The sequence below is a fragment of the Bubalus bubalis genome, chromosome 11 (assembly GCF_019923935.1).
Source record: "Bubalus bubalis isolate 160015118507 breed Murrah chromosome 11, NDDB_SH_1, whole genome shotgun sequence".
NCBI classification, from domain to species: Eukaryota; Metazoa; Chordata; class Mammalia; order Artiodactyla; family Bovidae; genus Bubalus; species Bubalus bubalis.
In genome coordinates this window covers 95,598,798-95,616,284 of record NC_059167.1, presented here as the reverse complement: position 1 = coordinate 95,616,284, position 17,487 = coordinate 95,598,798, and the positions used below count along the sequence as shown (strand labels likewise).

Genomic DNA, 17,487 nt, shown 5'->3' with positions numbered 1-17,487 from the left:
GAAAAAAAAATACTATCTTCTCCCTCTTCCATTCAGTTTTCTGACAATGCCACCCATTGGCCAAACCAGCTGTTTTCAACTGACATGACAGCATGGAGAATGTAACCTGCTGAGATCAAATTACCTCCCTTATTAGATAGAACATAGTAGCTGAAGGATGAAATGTAGAATGATGGAATATTTCCTTCTCCATACTAAGCTTCCTCTATCTTTCAAATGTAGTTATATCACAGTTTTTGTCTAAATAAATGAGTGCTACAATATTATGAATATGTATATACCTGTCCGTAGCTGAGCCATCAGGGAAGCCCAGTGGTTAAATACGTGTGTGCATGCTGAGTCACTTCAGTCGTGTCTGACTCTTTGCAACCCCATGGACTGTAGCCTGCCAGGCTCCTCTGTCCCTGGGATTCTCCAGGCAAGGAAACTGGAGTGGGTTGCCATGCCCTCCTCCAGGGGATCTTCCCAACCCAAGGACTGAGCCTGTGTCTCTTATGTCTCCTGCATTGGCATGGTTAAATACACATAGCATAAAATTTACCATCTTGGCTACTTTAAAGTGTACACTTAAGTACTGTTGTGTGCTCTGCTGTGCTTAGTCACTCTGTCATGTCTGACTCTGTGACACCATGGACTGCAGCCCACCAGGCTCCTTTGTCCATGGTGATTCTCCAGGCAAGAATACTGGAGTGGGTTGCCAAGCCCTCCTCTGGGAGATCTTCCCAATGCAGGGATCAAACCCAGGTCTCCCGCATTTGCAGGCAGATTATTTACCATCTGAGCCACAAGGGAAGCCCAAGAATACTGGAGTAGGTAGCCTATCCCTTCTCCAGCGGATCTTCCCGACCCAGGAATCAAACCAGGGTCTCCTGCATTGCAGGCAGATTCTTCACTGGCTGAGCTACCAGGGAAGCCCTCAGTAGTGTAAAGTGTATCAAATTGTTGTGTGACCAATCTTCAGAACTTGCTCAGAAACTCCCCCTTTTCCCCTCCCCACAACCCCTGATATCCACCATTCTACTTTCTGTTTCTATGAGTTTGACTAATCTAGATAACTCATGTAAATGGAATTATACAGTATTTGTTTCAGTATAATGTCCTCAAGGTTCACCCATGTTGTGTCAAAATTTCCTTCCTTTTAAAGACTGGGTAATGTTGGATTGTATGTATGTACCGTATTTGTTTGTCCATCCATTCATCATTGTTTATTTGGGTTGCTCCACTCTTGACTATAGTGAATAATGCCACTATGAGCATGCATGTACAAATGTCTCTTTGAGTTCTGCTTTCTGTTCTTTTGGATATAGTATCCAGAAGTGAAATTGTGTGTTCATATGGCATTTCTATCTTTAGTTTTTTTTTGAGGAACCATACTGTTTTCTATAGTGGTTGCGCTATTTTACATTGTCATCAACAGTGCACAAGGGCTCTAATTTCTCCATAACCTTGTCACCACTTGTTACTTTCTTTTTCTTTTGGCTGTGCCATGTGGCTTGAGGGATCTTTGTTTCTCAGTTCAGTTCAGTTCAGTCGCTCAGTCGTGTCCGACTCTTTGCGACTCCATGAACTGCAGCACTCCAGGCCTCCCTGTCCATCACCAACTCCCAGAGTTCACTCACACTCACGTCCATCAAGTCGGTGATGCCATCCAGACATCTCATCCTCTGTCGTCCCCTTCTCCTCCTGCCTCCCAGGGATCAAACCTTGGCCATGGCAGTGAAAGCACCGAGTCCTAATCTCTAGGGAATTCCCAGCACTTGTTACTTTCTGTTGTCTTTTTTATAGCAGCCATCCTAATGGATGTGAAGTGATATCTTCATTCTGGTTTTGGTTTGCATTTCCCTAATGATTAGTAATGTTGAGCATCTTTTTATAAGCTTCTTGGATATTTTTACAACCTCTTTGGAGAAGTGTCTATTCAAGTCCTTTGCCCATTTTTAAATTAGGTTTTTTGTTTTTTGTTGTTGGGTGGTAGGTATTCTTTACATATTCTCCATATTAATCCCTTATATCAGATATGTGATTTGCAAATATTTTCTCCTCTTTCATAGGTTGCTTTTTCATTTCACTGATTGACATAAAGAAGTTTTCTGTTTTGATGTAGGCTAGTGATTTATTTTTACTTTTATTGTTTATGCTTTTGGTATGATCCCCCCCAAATCCTTACCAAGTCCAATGTTATGAAACTTTTCACTCTATATTTCCTTCTAAGAATTTTGTAGATTTAAGTCTTACCTTTAGGTCTTTGATCCATTTTGAGTATACTTTTGCATATGGTTTAAGAGTGCAAAACCATTCTTTGTGCATGTTGGTATCCAGTTTTCCAAATACCATTTGTTGAAAAGACTGTTCTTTCTCCATTGAATGGTCTTGGTACCCTTGTCAAAAATTGTTTGCTCATATATGTGAGGGTTTATTTCTTGGATCTCTATTCTATTTCACTGATCTATATGTCTCTCTTTATGCCTATACCACAGTGTTTGATTACTGTGGCTTTGTAATGAGTTTTGAAGTCTACAAGTGTGAGACTTTCAACTTTATTCTTCTTTTTCAAGATAGTTTTGGCTATTCAGGATCCCTTGAGATTTCGTATAAATTTTAGGACAGATTTCTTTCTTTTTTTTTTTAATTTCTAAAAAATCGCCTTTGGGATTTTGATTTAGATCGCATTAAGTCTGTAGATTGTGTAGCACTGACATTTTAAGTGTTATATTTTTACAGTTTTATATTTTAGTAAAAATATATTCACCCCATCCATGCCCTCAATTGTGATTGATCTTGCCCAGGCTAGAGAGATCTTCTGATCTCTCGTCTTTTTGCTCTTCTTCACACCTTGTCTGAACGGGCTGCTGAAGTACTCTGGGCATTGGGGTCTTATCTACTTAGAAAGACTTTCAATCAATCCTCTTGTTGTTAGCCCAGCCTAAACTGTTGGACTCGGTGATATCTGGGTTATCCAGTTCTTGAAAATTCCCAAGGTTCAGTAACTAATCAAGTTTTTGACACATAATTAGCTTACTTATTGGAGTTTTCATTACAGATTCCAGTGTATTTTTTCTCTGGTCTATTAGGCTATTTTTGACTTATTGTTTTTCAGTATTCAGATTTTGTTGACATCTCTCATATGCTGTTCAGTCAGTCAGTAGAGTCGCTCAGTCATGTCTGACTCTTTGCAACCCCATGAATCGCAGCACACCAGGCCTCCCTGTCCATCACCAACTCCCGGAGTTCACTCAAACTCATGTCCATCGAGTCGGTAATGCCATCCAGCCATCTCATCCTCTGTCGTCCCCTTCTCCTCCTGTCCCCAATCCCTCTCTGATTCAGGGTCTTTTCCAATGAGTCAACTCTTCGCATGAGGTGGCCAAAGTACTGGAGTTTCAGCTTCAGCCTCAGTCCTTCCAATGAACACCCAGGACTGATCTCCTCTAGGGTGGACTGGTTGGACCTCCTTGCAGTCCAAGGGACTCTCAAGAGTCTTCTCCAACACCACAGTTCAAAAGCATCAATTCTTTGGTGCTTCTTCCCAGTCTAACTGTCACATCCATACATGACCCTTGGAAAAACCATAGCCTTGACTAGATGGACCTTTGTTGGCAAAGTAATGTCTGCTTTTGAATATACTATCTCAGTTCAGTTCAGTCGCTCAGTCGTGTCCGACTCTTTGCGACCCCATGAATCGCAGCATGCCAGGCCTCCGTGTCCATCACAAACTCCCGGAGTTCACTCAGACTCACGTCCATCGAGTCAGTGATGCCATCCAGCCATCTCATCCTCTGGCATCCCCTTCTCCTGCCCTCAATCCTTCCCAGCATCAGAGTCTTCTCCAATGAGTCAACTCTTCGCATGCAGTGGCCAAAGTACTGGAGTTTCAGCTTCAGCATCATTCCCTCCAAAGAAATCCCAGGGCTGATCTCCTTCAGAATGGACTGGTTGGATCTCCTTGCAGTCCAAGGGACTCTCAAGAGTCTTCTCCAACACCACAGTTCAAAAGCATCAATTCTTCAGCGCTCAGCCTTCTTTACAGTCCAACTCTCACATCCATACATGACCACAGGAAAAACCATAGCCTTGACTAGATGGACCTTTGTTGGCAAAAGAATGTCTTTGCTTTTGAATATGCTATCTAAGTTGGTTGTAACTTTCCTTCCAAGGAGTAAGTGTCTTTTAATTTCATGGCTGCAGTCACCATCTGCAGTGATTTTGGAGCCCCAAAAATAAAGTGTGACACTGTTTCCACTGTTTCCCCATCTATTTCCCATGAAGTGATGGGACCAGATGCCATGATCTTCGTTTTCTGAATGTTGAGCTTTAAGCCAACTTTTTCACTCTCCACTTTCACTTTCATCAAGAGGCTTTTTAGTTCCTCTTCACTTTGTGCCATAAGGGTGGTGTCATCTGCATATCTGAGGTTATTGATATTTCTCCCGCAATCTTGAGTCCAGCTTGTGTTTCTTCCAGTCCAGCGTTTCTCATGATGTACTCTGCATATAAGTTAAATAACCAGGGTGACAATATACAGCCTTGACGTACTCCTTTTCCTATTTGGAACCAGTCTGTTGTTCCATGTCCAGTTCTAACTGTTGTTTCCTGACCTGCATGCAGATTTCTTAAGAGGCAGATCAGGTGGTCTGGTATTCCCATCTCTTTCAGAATTTTCCACAGTTTATTGTGATCCACACAGTCAAAGGCTTTGGCATAGTCAATAAAGCAGAAATAGATGTTTTCTGGAACTCTCTTGCTTTTTCCATGATCCAGCAGATGTTGGCAATTTGATCTCTGGTTCCTCTGCCTTTTCTAAAACCAGCTTGAACATCAGGAAGTTCACAGTTCATGTATTGCTGAAGCCTGGCTTGGAGAATTTTGTGCATTACTTTAGTAGCATGTGAGATGAGTGCAATTGTGTGGTAGTTTGAGCATTCTTTGGCATTGCCTTTCTTTGGGATTGGAATGAAATCTGACCTTTTCCAGTCCTGTGGCCACTGCTGAGTTTTCCAAATTTGCTGGCATATTGAGTGCAGCACTTTCACAGCATCATCTTTCAGGATTTGAAATAGCTCAACTGGAATTCCATCACCTCCACTAGCTTTGTTCATAGTGATACTTTCTAAGGCCCACTTGACTTTACATTCCAGGATGTCTGGCTCTAGGTCAGTGATCACACCATTGTGATTATTTGGGTCATGAAGATCTTTTTGTACAGTTCTTCTGTGTATTCTTGCCACCTCTTCTTAATATCTTCTGCTTCTGTTAGGTCCATACCATTTCTGTCCTTTATCGAGCTCATTTTTGCATGAAATGTTCCTTTGGTATCTCTAATTTTCTTGAAGAGATCTCTAGTCTTTCCCATTCTGTTGTTTTCCTCTATTTCTTTGCATTGATCACTGAGGAAGGCTTTCCTATCTCTTCTTTCCATTCTTTGGAACTCTGCATTCAGATGCTTATATTTTTCCTTTTCTCCTTTGCTTTTCTCTTCTCTTCTTTTCACAGCTATTTATAAGGCCTCCCCAGATAGCCATTTTGCTGTTTTGCATTTCTTTTCCATGGGGATGGTCTTGATCCCTGTCTCCTGGACAGTGTCATGAACCTCATTCCATAGTTCATCAGGCACTCTATCTATCAGATCTAGGCCCTTAAATCTATTTCTCACTTCCACTGTATAATCATAAGGGATTTGATTTAGGTCATACCTGAATGGTCTAGTGATTTTCCCTACTTTCTTCAATTTAAGTCTGAATTTGGTAATAAGAAGTTCATGATCTGAGCCACAGTCAGCTCCCGATCTTGTTTTTGTTGACTGTATAGAGCTTCTCCATCTTTGGCTGCAAAGAACATAATCAATCTGATTTCGGTGTTGACCATCTGGTGATGTCCATGTGTAGAGTCTTCTGTTGTGTTGTTGAAAGAGGGGTTTGCTATGACCAGTGCATTTTCTTGGCAAAACTCTATTAGTCTTTGCCCTGCTTCATTCCGTATTCCAAGGCCAAATTTGCCTGTTACTCCAGGTGTTTCTTGACTTCCTACTTTTGCATTCCAGTCCCCTATAATGGAAAGGACATCTTTCTTGGGTGTTAGTTCTAAAAGGTCTTGTAGGTCTTCATAGAACGGTTCAACTTCAGCTTATTCAGCGTTACTGGTTGGGGCATAGACTTGGATTACTGTGATATTGAATGGTTTGCCTTGGAAATGAACAGAGATCATTTTTTTGTTTTTGAGATTGCATCCAAGTACTGCATTTTGGACTCTTTTGTTGACCATGATGGCCACTCCATCTCTTCTGAGGGATTCCTGCCCGCAGTAGTAGATATAATGGTCATCTGAGTTAAATTCACCCATTCCAGTCCATTTCAGTTCGCTGATTCCTAGAACGTTGACATTCACTCTTGCCATCTCTTGTTTGACCACTTCCAATTTGCCTTGATTCGTGGACCTGACATTCCAGGTTCCTATGCAATATTGCTCTTTATAGCATCAGACCTTGCTTCTATCACCAGTCACATCCACAGCTGCGTATTGTTTTTGCTTTGGCTCCATCCCTTCATTCTTTCTGGAGTTATTTCTCCACTGATCTCCAGTAGCATATTGGGCACCTACTGACCTGGGGAGTTCCTCTTTCAGTATCCTATCATTTTGCCATTTCATACTGTTCATGGGGTTCTCAGGGCAAGAATACTGAAGTGGTTTGCCATTTCCTTCTCCAGTGGACCACATTCTGTCAGATATGTTATCTAGGTTGGTCATAACTTTCCTTCTAAGGAGTAAATGTCTCTTAATTTCATGGCTGCAGTCACCATCTGCAGTGATTTTGGAGCCTCAAAAAATAAAGTCTGACACTGTTTGCACTGTTTCCCCATCTATTTCCTATGAAATGATGGGACCAGATGCCATGATCTTCGTTTTCTGAATGTTGAGCTTTAAGCCAACTTTTTCACTCTCCTCTTTCACTTTCATCAAGAGGCTTTTTAGTGCCTCTTCACTTTCTGCCATAAGGGTGGTGTCATCTGCATATCTGAGGTTATTGATATTTCTCCCGGCAATCTTGATTCCAGCTTGTGTTTCTTCCAGTCCAGCGTTTCTCATGATGTACTCTGCATATAAGTTAAATAACCAGGGTGACAATACACAGCCTTGACGTACTCCTTTTCCTATTTGGAACCAGTCTGTTGTTCCATGTCCAGTTCTAACTGTTGCTTCCTGACCTGCATACACATTTCTCAAGAGGCAGGTGAGGTGGTCTGGTATTCCCATCTCTTTCAGAATTTTCCACAGTTTATTGTGATCCACACAGTCAAAGGCTTTGGCATAGTCAATAAAGCAGAAATAGATGTTTTTTTCTGGAACTCTCTTGCTTTTTTGATGATCCAGTGGATGTTGGCAATTTGATCTCTGGTTCCTCTGCCTTTTCTAAAACCAGCTTGAACATCTGGAAGTTCACATTTCATGTATTGCTGAAGCCTGGCTTGGAGAACTTTGAGCATTACTTTACTAGCGTGTGAGATGAGTGCAATTGTGTGGTAGTTTGAGCATTCTTTGGCATTGCCTTTCTTTGGGATACTCATATGCTGTAATTACCCTTTATTGTTTTCCCCTGAGGATGTATAGTTTTAAATTCCCTTTCCTCTCATTTTAGTAGGATTTCAGAGGAAACAAGGAAAAAATAATTATATTCAATCCACCAGGTTTACTCGCATATTTATGCATTATACTATGTAAAACTATTACATTTTAAATAATGAAAAGAACTTATAAGAAGAAATTATTTTATTGATAGTTATAGTTGGGCAAATTAGTTTGCTGCCTAATTCAACTTAAAAATAAAATGCTTTGCTATTAATAGTAAGATGATGAGGAAAAATGGAAACAGTTGCTTACATTATTAGATATTTACTTTAATTTTCTCTTCATTTAACTAATTTATTTCAAGAAAATAAAGAAGATGGCAAGAGATTATAATAATAAAAAACTTAAAATACTAAGAAAATGCAGAATACAAATTTGTAATTGCTCAATCCCAGATATGTAAGTCTAGAATGTCAAGATTAAAAGATGATTCTTTATTTTCCATCCGTACTCAGGTAAAAATTGTTATTATAAATATTATTTACTTTTTCTTTGTTGTATTCACAGTGCTTTGATGTTTACAAGTAGTCAGTTTGAGTCTATAAAGGGGTAAGAGATGACATTGGGTGGGAGCCGAGCCAGAGGAGAATAGACTAGAGCAAAAGGCTACATACCTTTGCAGACACGGAACTCTGACAGGCAAGCAGCTTTGAAAGCAGTCCTTGATAGTTTTTTTTTCTGGCTGCTATAACTGGCTATAACTTTGGATTGCTTTCCTCTGTTATCGAAGTTCAGCCTATTTGTGATTGTAAACATGTCAGTCAGACCCTGTGGGGATGTGCAATGAGGTATTTCCTTTCAGTTTTCTGTGTTCTCCAAATTTTGTATAAAGACTGTCTTATAAATGCCAGTGAAAAGAAGTTCGAGAGAATTCCAACAGATGGCATCAACAGGATGCAAAGGGCAGAGGGCATACAGAAGAGGAAGAAGGATCCTAGGTACCAGGTGGGAAAGGGGTGTCATGCTCTGAACAGGCCAAAGGAGCTCCTTCTAAGGGAGACCTCCTTGCCCCTAGCCCACAACAAGAGCACTGGTAGGTATGTTATGATCCCACCCTGGGCATAGCTCATTAGAAGAGCAATTCACTTTGACCTAGAACTAAACTTTGGTGGTTTAATAGACATTAGCAAATTCTTTGAAACTTCTGTTTTTGAAAGATGGGGTCTGTGTCCCCTCTTTTTAAGTCTAAGCTGACCTTAGTGATCAATTAACCTATAGAGTATGGTAGAAATGCAGTCCATGGGGTCGCAAAGAGTCAGACACGACTGAATGAGTTCACTTTCTTTCTTTCCATAGTTTCTTTTGGAGAAGGAAATGGCAACCCACTCCAGTGTTCTTGCCTGGAGTATCCCACAGACGGAGGGGCCTGGTGGGCTGTGGTCTGTGGGGTTGCAAAGAGTCTGACATGACTAAGCAGCTAACACACACACACATGTACACACACGGTAGAAATGATATTATATGATTAGGAAGCTAGGTCAGAGAAGGTCATGTATCTTTCACCTGGTTCACTGGAATGGTCACACTAGGCTATTGCTATGCTATGCTGTGCTAAGTCGCTTCAGTCGTGTCCGACTCTGTGCGACCCCATAGACGGCAGCCCACCAGGCTCCCCCGTCCCTGGGATTCTCCAGGCAAGAACACTGGAGTGGGTTGCCATTTCCTTCTCCAACGCATGAAAGTGAAAAGTGAAAGTGAAGTCGCTCTGTCGTGCCTGACTCCTAGCGACCCCATGGAGTGCAGCCTACCAGGCTCCTCCATCCATAGGATTTTCCAGGCAAGAGTACTGGAGTGGGGTGCCATCACCTTCTCCGACACTAGGCTATTACATACCATGTAAAAATTTTATCATCCTGAGGCTGCCATTCTGCAGTGAACCCCAAACTATCCATATAGAGAGACCACACAGAGAGCCCCTGAAACCTCAGAACAAAGAGAGGTGCCTGGCTAGCTACCAGCTGCTTTATGCCTGGTGGTCTTCTAGTTCCACCTTCATCTTATTACAAATGCATGGACACCCTGGCCCACAGCTCTCCAGCTGAGTGCTTCTTAAATTCTTGACCCCCAGAAACAGGAAAGAAAAGAACATGATGGTTGGTGTTTTAAGCCACTAAAGAATATTGTTAACTGACACAGTTATAGACAGTTTACTTACAGTACCAAAATATTTTCCAAAAATCTATTGGTAGATAACAAACTACTCCAAAGCTTAGTGGTATAAAGCACTCTTTTATGCTAACATGCTGTGCTTTGCTTAGTTGCTCAATCGTGTCCTGACTCTTTGAGACCCATGAGAATAGACAGATCCTCTGTCCATGGGGATTCTCCAGGCAGAATACTGGAGTGAGTTGTCATGCCCTCCTCCAGGGGATCTTCCCAACCCAGGAATTGAACCGGGGTCTTCTGCATTGCAGGTGGGTTCTTTACCAGCTGAGCTACCCAGGAAGCCCTAGATACTGTCAATCAGGAATTCAGACAGATGCAGTAAGGATGGTTTGTCACTGCTCCATGATATCTGATGCATACGCTGGAAAGACTCGGAGGCTGGGGATGATTGAATGGCTGGGGTCTTGCATCGTGTGGAAGCAGCTCCCCCACACATGTGTGGTGATTGACGCTGGTTCTTGGCCAGGACCTCAGCTGGAGCACCTATCTGGCTCCTCTGCCTGGCCTGGGGCTTCCTCATAGCATGGTGGCTGGATTCCAAGAGCAGGCTAATAGTTTCTTTTTTTTTTTTTTTAATTTTAAACTTTACAAAATTGTATTAGTTTTGCCAAATATCAAAATGAATCCGGCTAATAGTTTCTTAAGGCCTGGGCCTGGAAAACTGCACAGTGTCACTTCTGTTGTGTCACACATCCTAGATTCAAGGGGAAAAGACATACAGCCTCATCTTTGGATGGGAGGGGTGTTCAGGAATTTTGGATACACTTAAATTACCATCTGTCACACAACCCATAGTCTAGGTATTGATCTATAACATGGCCTGGTTCAAGGAGATGAACTGGATTAATTATTTTCTCTTTTTTGAAAATTTAAACTGAGTAATATAAGGGAATTATATAGTTAGAATTGGGAGGCAGAGATGAAAAGAATAACTTGACAAATAGACAAGGCCAAGGGTAAACCAAGGCTATGAAGAAGCAGAAACCATGAGAAAGCAGAACGTCTGTTGAGTAGAGATACAATGAAGAGAGAAGGAGAAATGAAGTAAAATTCATGTGCCCTGGGGAAGGGCCATAATAAGACAGGGGTTGTCTAGAATGGCCTCCTGTCTGGCAGTTCCTGTTCAGTTCCAGTTCATGCGTTGCTTTTAACAATGGGATTATCTTTCTTACCCGGTTTTCTAGGTCACAGTTAGTAACAGTGTGCTACATGGCAAGATGTGCTGAAATGAATGAGGTTGGGAAACAAGTTTCCTCTTTTCTCAGAGTTGTTACTGACATGATGATTGAGAAGCACCATTAGAGAGAAATTACTGTGTGAAGTGGTACTGCTGAGTGGTGAGAAAGAGCCACTCTTCTCATTATGTCCACCTGAAGTTGATCATTAGAGGCTAGGAAGAGGAGTGGGAAGTGGGCACAAGAAAATAATGTGTTATTTCTAAAGATGGATCGTTTTCAAATGCATTTTGAAATGGCAGTGAATAACCAGTAGAAATCTGGTTTTATGTAACCACAGGGATTATATTTGTAAATAAGAAATGAAAAAACTTCAAAATATATTTATTCAATAGGCTTTTCCTGAAATTTGAGAACATTTGCATTATCTGGTATTATGGTTTCATGACTATTTAATTCAGTGACATACGCTTTAAAAATTATTTTATTCAAATATAGTTGATTTACAATGTTACATTAATTTCTGCTGTACAGTAAAGTGATTCAGTTATACACATTCTTTTCCATAATGGTTTATCACGGGACACTGAGTATAGTTCCCTGTGCTGTATACAATAAGGCCTTGTTGTTTATCCATTCTACATAGAAGCGTTTGTACCTGCTAACTCCAAACTCCCAATCCATCCCTACCTGCCTGCTTCCGTCTTGGCAGCAACAAGTCTGTTCTCTATGTCTATGAGTCTATTCATAAATAAGGTCATTTGTGTCATATTTTAGATTCCACATATAAGTGACATCATATGATATTTGTTTTTCTCTTTCTGACTTGCTTTACTTAGTATGAGAATCTCTAGGTCCATCCATGTTGCTGCAAAGGCATGATGTCACTTTTTTATGGCTGAGTAGTATTCCATTATATATATATATATATATATATCTTCTTTATATACCTTCTTTATCCATTTGTCTGTTGATGGACATTTAGGTTTCCATATCTTGATTATTGTGAACAGTGCTTCTGTGAACATAGGTGTGCATGTATCTTTTTGAACTACAAGTTTTGTCTGGATGTGTGGGTGATACACACTTTTCAAAGAAATATTTTGCTACCCAAGAAACTAGATGTTCCCAGGGTAGTCTTAAATGGGGTGTTTGGATTTCAGCTACTGGTATATATTGACCCTCTTATCTAAAGGGATAGTTAGGCACAATGATTATGTTAAATAATTAAAGTAAGTATTAAATGTTAGTGAGTCATGTGAAAGTATGTAAAAAGCCCAGGAGTTTTTCAAAGAATGATCTTTGCTAGCAGATACAACCTTCCCCTGACCCGATTTCAGATTATTTCTTTACTCTCACAGCAAGAGCAGCTCAAAAAGTGCAACTTTATTGGCAGAATTCTGAGTCTGTGGTCAAAGAGATCTGTAAGAAAAAGGCATATATTAGTATTTTTCCCTTAAATAATTAAGCAATATTAAGGTACCACTTGGAGAAGGCAGTGGCACCCCACTCCAGCACTCTTGCCTGGAAAATCCCATGGACGGAGGAGCCTGGTAGGCTGCAGTTCATGGGGTCGCTAGGAGTCGGACATGACTGAGCGACTTCACTTTATTTTTTCACTTTCATGCATTGGAGAAGGAAATGGCAACCCACTCCAGTGTTCTTGCCTGGAGAATCCCAGGGACCGGGGAGCCTTGTGGGCTGCCGTCTATGGGGTCGCACAGAGTCGGACACGACTGAAGCGACTTAGCAGCAGTAGCAGCAGCAAGGTACCACTACTGAAACAGCATTGACTCCAAGAATATCATCTTCTTATTAGAAAGAGTAAAGAATTCTGAGTTGTGAATAATGCTAATAGATGTTGTATGATATGAAGTCAGATTAGGGGAGGGTTGTACCTGCTAACAAGGGTCATTCTTTGAAAAACTCCTGCGCCTTTTACACATGTTCACCATGACACACTAACATTTAATACTTATTGTAGCTATTTAACCTAACCATTGTGCCAAAGATATAATTGATCTTTCTCCTGTAGGGGAACATAGAGTAACAGCGCTCTAATTTTGTATGTCTCTGTTCTATAATGACAGGCTGTCATTTTCTGTAATTTACCAGAGATGATGAACAATGTGGGTAGGCTGAATGTCGTTGCTTAGTAACCACCTTTTAAAAGTTTCTTAAGTGTAATTGCCTCTCTTCCAGGGAAACATTGATCCAGCTAATCTGCATTGAACCACTCTCTAAGCAACTCAACATATTAAACACCCTCGTGTTTTTAATTTCAAATTATTTGCCTTTTTAAATTCTGTTAAGGTAAGCCACTTTTGTTGTGACCACTATTTGCCTTTGAACAAAGTGAGACTTCCAAATGATTGTACATTGTCATTTCCTTCATTGTTTTTCTGTATATCTTTTCATATTGCCTTTTTTAAACAGCTGAGGGTAGAAACTTGTGAAGAATCATGAAACTCTTCGGTTCCATTCCAAATAATTCTAAATGCTTTCACACACCACCAGTCTTTAACCATGTTTCAAAATATGCACCATATGAATGTTCTCTTTGCTTCTGTCCCTCATCCCACCTCTTGTTATTAATCAAATGTCTATATTGCTATTTAAAAAAATGTGGCATCTAAGCGGACACCTGGCACGTAACTTCAGGTTTTACACTTGTGTCTGCATATGCACACTGACTTGAAGGAGGAAACGCGCCAAAGCTAGAGTTCTGTTAAACACTTATTGGTAGTGTTTGAGGATAATATTTCTGTGAAGAAGGCTGAGCGCCAAAGAATTGATGCCTTTGAACTGTGGTGTTGGAGAAGACTCTTGAGAGTCCCTTGGACTGCAAGGAGATCCAATCAGTCCATTCTGAAGGAGATCAGCCCTGGGATTTCTTTGGAAGGAATGATGCTAAAGCAGAAACTCCAGTGCTTTGGCCACCTCATGCGAAGAGTTGACTCATTGGAAAAGACTCTGATGCTCAGAGGGATTGGGGGCAAGAGGAGAAGGAGACGACAGAGGATGAGATGGCTGGATGGCATCACTGACTCGATGGACGTGAGTCTGAGTGAACTCCGGGAGTTGGTGATGGACAGGGAGGCCTGGCGTGCTGCGATTCATGGGGTCGCAAAGAATCGGACACGACTGAGTGACTGATCTGATCTGATCTGATTTCAAGTCCACCTTGTATAGCTGCCCACTTTTTATCATGTGGCAGGAAGAACTATTGATGTAGGAATAATTCACAGCTGAGGTCAAAGCCGACTTATTCTTTGATTCTGAGTTTGAGGTGATTGTGAGATAGAAGAGACCAGAAATGGATTTGAGGAGCCAAAACAATATGTTTATATTTCTGCCTGTTAATCCCCAAACTCAATAATTGACATCCAAGCTAGAGGTGAGGGGAGAGTTAGAGAGGGGACAAAGGAAATTAGAATCAGCGTAGTGACTTCACACCCAAGCGTATGTCTCCACCCTCTCAAATCTTCCTTACATTTCAAGATCACAGGGAGGAGAGTCTCAGGAAAAGTTTGAAACAACTGCAAGCCTCCCAGAGAAATCCCTTGGTCCATGCTGTCTCAACAAAATGGCAGAACACTCACATTTCCCATGGTTCCTGGGATCCAGTTATTCCTGGGTCCCCAGCATGAGGACACAGAAGTTAGTGCTGAGTGAGAGCTGATGAACCATCTGCCAGAAGGCCACTTTACAGGACTGAGAAATAGGAAGGAAGGAAGAAAGGGTTAGTCACTCAGTTGTGTCTGATTCTTTGCGACCCCTTGGACTGCAGCCTGCCAGGCTTCTCTGTCCATGGAATTCTCCAGGCAAAAATACTGGAGTGGGCTGCTTTTCCCTTCTCCAGGGAATCTTCCTGACCTAGATATTGAACTGGGGTCTCTTTCATTGCAGGCAGATTCTTTACTGCCTGAGCTAGCAGGGAAACCCATAGGGTTGAGAAGGTCTTCACAGTAAGAATGCTGTTTGCAGTTTCAGCCAAGAACAAGGCAGATTGCAGAACTGAACCTGAGCTCTGTCTGAGGAAGCACTGAACACTTCAAGAGGACAGACAAGTTACACCCCCAGGAGACATCAGCAGAGATGCAGTCTCAGAGAGGTGACATCCAGTCTACTGATGTTGCAATGCTTCTGCATGGATTCGGATAGTACCCCAGAGACAAGGATGGAGGAAGACTGAACATTCAGTTTGCCAAGGTTTAACTTGGTAAATGATTTGATTACAAGTTGGAATTGATTGAGTGAAAAATCACTGCTGGACCAAGAAAATCCAGGAACTTCTTGTTTTAAGTTCCCTCCCTTTGTACAGACAGGGGAAACAGATTTAATTGTTATACAAATAGAGCAAACATGTTTGTACCCTGTTAACCTGTACCTGTGTGCTCAGCCTGCTATTGTGTTAAGATGGCAGAGGCTGTGGGGATGACGGTGAAGTTTCTGTCCTAGATGGAATAGTTTGGTGCTATGATTAAGAATAAACAATTTGAAACAGGAAACTAGTTTTCTGTTTGGGGGCAGATTATTTGATTCTACTCAGTTTGGTTTTCCTCATCTGCAGAAATATGAAGTGTTCAACTTCATAGGGCTGTTGTGAGGTTATGAGATGAAATATACCACACTTTTGGCACATAGTGTCTAGAATAAAATCACAGTAATGTATTCTCTTTTAAAATTTTTATTAAAGTTGATTTACAATGTTGAATTAGTTTCAGATGTACAGCAAAGTGAATCTGTTATACATATATCTGCTTTTTTTTTAAAGGATTCCTTTCCCAAAATAGGCCATTGCACAATATTGAGTAGAGTTCCCTGTGCTATACAGCAGGTTCTTATTAGTTATCTATTTATATATAGCAGTGTGTATATGTCAGTCTCAGTCTTCCAATTTATCATCCCCCCACATCCCCTGGTAACCATACTTCTACATCTGTGATTCTACTTCTGTTTTGTAAATAAGTTCATTTGTACCCCTCCATTTTTTTAGATTCCACATATAGGCGATATCATACTTGCCTTTCTGTGTCTGACTTACTTCACTCAAATAAGTATGACAATATCTAGGTCCATTCATGTTGCTACAAATGGTATTATTTTGTTCTTTTTATGGCTGAGTAACATTCCATTGTACATATGTACCACATCTTCTTTATCTGACAAGGGATTAATCTCTAAAATATACAAACGGCTCATGCAGTTAAATATAATAAAACAAATAAGCCACTCGAAAAATGGGTGGAAGACCTAAATAGATACCTCTCCAAAGAAGACCTACAGATGACCAAACAGCACATGAGAAGATGCTCAGCATCACGAATTATTAGAGAAACGCAAATCAAAACTACAGTGAGGTGCTACCTCACACTGGTCAGAATGGCCATCATCAGAACACCTACAAACAATGAATGCTGGAGAGCGTGTGAAGAAAAGGGAATCCTCCTGTACTATTGGTGGGAATGTAAATTGGTCCAGCCACTCTGCAGAACAGTATGGAGGTTCCTTAAACAAGTAAAAATAGAATTAGCACATGACCCAGAGATCGCACTCCTGGGCATATACCCAGAGAAAACCACAATTTGAAAAGATACAGGCACTCTGGTGTTCATTGCAGCACTATTTACAATGGCCAGGACATGTAAGCAATGTCAAAGTCCATCAACAGAGAAACAGTATCATATTCTTGACCTCCAGTTTGCTCCTTCATCCTCATGCCACCTCCAAGCCCTCCCACCCCTCAGCATAAAAGAAGGTGCCGCACAGGTAGAACTTCCCTATTCACATCTGTATCCACAGTGTCTGGCACAAAGTAGATGCCCAATAAATAGCTGTTGAATGAATAATTTAGAAAGGAGTCTGGAGAGATAGCTGAGTGTATTAAAGTGGGTTCTCCCTATTGAAAGTGAAAGTCGCTCAGTCGTGTCTGACTCTTTGCGACCCCATGGACTATACAGTCCAGGGAATTCTCTAGGCCAGAATACTGGAGTGGGTAGCCTTTCCCTTCTTCAGGGGATCTTCCCAACCCAGGGATCAAACCCAGGTCTCCTGCATTGCAGGTGGATTCTTTACCAACTGAGCCACAAGAGAAGCCCAAGAATACTGGAGTGGGTAGCCTATGCCTTCTCTAGTGGATCTTCCCAACCCAGGAATCAAACCAGGGTATCCTGCATTGCAGGCAGATTCTTTACTAACTGAGCTATCAGGGAAGCCCTTGGGTAAGTCCCAAATGACTTCAGTGAGGTAAATGAAAGAGCAGATGGTTGTGAATGAGTCTCAGGAGAGCATGTTGTAATCAAAGGGAGGGACACAGAAAACAAGCATGGTCATATGCTCACGTATGTACTCAATAGAAAGGGAATATTTATCCATGGTGTGCATGGACAAAAAATTCCTGAGCAATTAAATGATACCTTTATAGACCACTGTTGTATTTTTCATCACTTCCCAGTGGCTCAGTGGTAAAGAATCCTCCTGCTAATGCAGGAGAGGTGGGTTCTATCCCTGGCTTGGGAAGATC

General features: G+C 41.3%; 1 long non-coding RNA gene across 2 annotated transcripts in view; it reads left to right on the top strand.

Moving 5' to 3' along the window:
* The window catches only part of LOC112587937, a 70,195-nt gene that overhangs the window by 36,312 nt on the left and 16,396 nt on the right, over positions 1-17,487 (top strand). Inside the window, exon 2 of one of the 2 annotated variants that reach the window (XR_006543081.2) lies at positions 13,164-13,274. The exons of the other annotated variant lie outside the window; for it this stretch is intronic. This is a non-coding gene — a long non-coding RNA (uncharacterized LOC112587937). The remainder of the gene's footprint in view (positions 1-13,163; positions 13,275-17,487) is intronic. 2 annotated transcript variants of the gene reach the window in all.